The sequence below is a fragment of the Crocuta crocuta genome, unplaced genomic scaffold (assembly GCF_008692635.1).
Source record: "Crocuta crocuta isolate KB4526 unplaced genomic scaffold, BGI_CrCroc_1.0 scaffold143, whole genome shotgun sequence".
Classification (NCBI taxonomy): Eukaryota; Metazoa; Chordata; class Mammalia; order Carnivora; family Hyaenidae; genus Crocuta; species Crocuta crocuta.
Window position 1 is genome coordinate 5,603,377 of NW_027529175.1, and position 2,773 is coordinate 5,606,149.

The 2,773-nt window shown below is 66.6% G+C and overlaps 1 protein-coding gene across 3 annotated transcripts in view; it reads right to left on the minus strand.

The window, feature by feature from the left end:
* Window positions 1–2,773, minus strand: part of WNT7B (Wnt family member 7B) — a 46,124-nt gene that overhangs the window by 32,747 nt on the left and 10,604 nt on the right. Inside the window, exon 1 of one of the 3 annotated variants that reach the window (XM_077758019.1) lies at window positions 2,221–2,421. The exons of the other annotated variants lie outside the window; for them this stretch is intronic. The gene's annotated coding sequence lies outside the window, so the exon portion shown is untranslated. Of the gene's footprint in view, window positions 1–2,220; window positions 2,422–2,773 lie in introns of those variants that run through there. 3 annotated transcript variants of the gene reach the window in all.

The window sequence follows — 2,773 nt, forward strand, 5'->3', positions numbered from 1 at the left end:
CCAATCTGGACCCAGCTCGTGTAAAGGGCTGGCGGTGTCCAGCCGGCCTGACCTTACATGTGCTCATCTCCTTCCCTGTTGGGGCTCTGGGCCCAGTTCGGCGGGGAGCACGGAGCCTGGGGACATTCCCGGACCTCAGGAAGGCCACCCTAAGGCTGTTCTGAGCCTCAGTTTTCTCATCTGAAAATAGGGACTCTCCGCCCTGTTTTGGCAAAGGGCTTCTCCCCCTACTGGCCTGGGTGGGAAGAACTTAGAAGCGGGGAGGCTGCAGGGGAGGGACAGGCCTTCCTGAGTGGCACCCCCCACCCTGCCCCACCTCGTCCCCACCGCGGCCTTTACCGATGAGGAGCCTGGGGCCCTGAGAGACCACCCAGAAGGGAGCTTCATGGGTGATGGGCAGGGGGGTGGCCCAGAGAGAGGGCCGGACGCAGGAGGGGGCCCAGCTGGGAAAGAAAGCCATCCCCTTGCTGCCCTACCCAGGCCTCAGTTTCCCAGCTGCGAGTATAGTGAGGGAGCGAAGTGACAGTCTGGGTACCTGTGGCTGTATCCTAAAGAGGGTTCTCTGGGCTTGGGGTCCCGTGTTGGAGGCCTGCTCAGCGGCCGACTCTCACTGGCCTCAGTCTGCCCATCTGTCCACTGGGTAGAATGGTCCCTGCTCGCAGGTGGGGTCCTGCAGACCGGCTCCCTCCGCCGTGGGTCCTGCCCGCTGCAATCTTTCCAGCCCGCTGCCCGGCTCAGCTCAGTGCCCACAGTGTTCCCGGGGAAGAGAGCAGAGCGTCCGCCGGCTCCCTCTCGCCCCCGGCGGGCGCTTGCCGGCCTGCCCTCCCCACATAGCTGGCATTCCTGGCCTGGCATTCTGGGACCCCACCCTGGAGAGAAACCTGGCATCCCGGGAGAAAGCAGGCGGTGGACGGGGGTCTCGGGCAGGGCTGAGGCTGCCGGAGGAGGGCCAGCACAGCCCCGGGGTCTGCCTCTCCCCTGCCAGGTTCAGGGAGCTTGGGGAGGAAGGGGCACAGGGTCCGGAGGGTCCATCCAGCCCCCATACCTGCTAGGTCAGTGAAATCAGCACGTCACCCACTCACTGTGACCCCCAAACCCCACGTCATTGACCCCACTGGCCTCAGACACTTCCAGATCTTTCTTGGTCATGCAGGGCCCATCGTGCCACTTTGGGGTTCAGGTCACACTGACCGGCAGGGCTCGAGGCACCCAGGCCCTTCCAGCAGCCAGGCAGGATGCCAGGTCCAGCTTGGTGCCTCTTCCTCCGAGAAGCCTGCCGGTGATCTCCCCTCTGTCCTCCCTCCCCACTGGGTCACATCTATGCCAGCCTCCTGAGGAGGCTGCCGGGGGCTGACATTCAGCAATACCTGTCTAGGCAGGCCACGGACGCACTGCCTGCTCTCTTTGCTCTACTCTGGACCTCCCCAGGCCTTGACCCTGACCTTTGTCCTCATTTCCCATGGTACAGATGGGGACACCGACCCCAGGGCAGTGGAAACCACCTGGTGAGCTGAGGCCCCAGCAGGGATGAGACCCCGAGCCCTGGCCTTGGCCGAGGCCCTAAAGCCCCGGACCTGTCAGACTGGGGCACCCAGCAGGCCTGAGCGACCAGGGTGTCAGCTTAAAACCTCAGGACGGACGGATGGGTGGCCAGGCAAGGGGGACAGGTGGGAGGGAGCTGGCAGGGAGTGCGGCCCACGGCCAGGCTGGGAGTCGGGCGCCTGCCGGGGCGGCCAGCACCTCGGCCTTCGTGGCTACTGTGGACGTGGTCCGAGCGGCGGGTTCAGGGCCCNCCACGCCTCCAGCCAGCAGGAGGGCCCCCTCCAGGACTGGATGCCCAAGGCGGGGGGCTGCCCGGGCCACCCAGCGCCACAGAGCCCAGTCTGAGCCCAGCCCCCGATGGGCTCTCCCCGGCTCCACGGCCCCACTGTCTGCTCTCGCCAAAGCCGGGGGCCCTCTGGGCCACAGCTCGCTCACCACCCACCTCACTGTCTGAGCAACCCACTGCTCCCCCTGAGAACTCCTGGGCCACCAGGGCCACCCCGGGCCGACTACCTCCGCTCGGATGCCTCATGGGACAGGGTGCTCACCCCCGCCCCGGAGCAGCGCACTCCAGCCCTCATCAGCCTCACACCTCCAGCCCACCTCCCCAGGGCTCAGCAGCTCCCCCCCCCCCCCCCCCCNCTCTTCCCGCCTCCCCTCTTCTTCCCCCCACACCACCTCCTGCAGGAATTTCCACCTCTGAAGGAGGGCAGCACCAGGGAGCCAGGGGTCGCTCTGGGCTCACACTCAGACTCGCTGGCAAACTTGGGCTCTCCCCACCTCTCTGGCAGGGGCTGAAAGACAACGTGGTGGCCGAGGTCCCTGGGGGAGCCCTCTGCTCCCGCAGATGCTGGACAGCAAAGAAGACTTCCCCAGCGAGTGGAATCATCACTTGGAGCTGCCCGAAGGGAAATAAAGGAACGGTTGGGGAGGGGGGTGCCGGGGGAGGGGTTTCACCCCCCAGGAGCCACAGCCGGGAGCAGAGCCGGACCACGCAGCCAGCCGGGCAGGGTCTGACACAGATGACACGTTGGGGCCTTGGTGCAGCTCTCAGACCTCAGCCCGGCACCCCTTCCCAGACGCTGACCAACAGCCGTCTCCGCCTGGCGTTTCCTGTGTCCCCGGGGCCCCCACGCCCTGTGTGACGGGCAGAGCCTGCGTGCCCTGAGCTGCTGGGGACAGAGTGAGCCACCAGAGCCAGGCTGCTGACTCCCCGTCCTGTGCTCTCGTG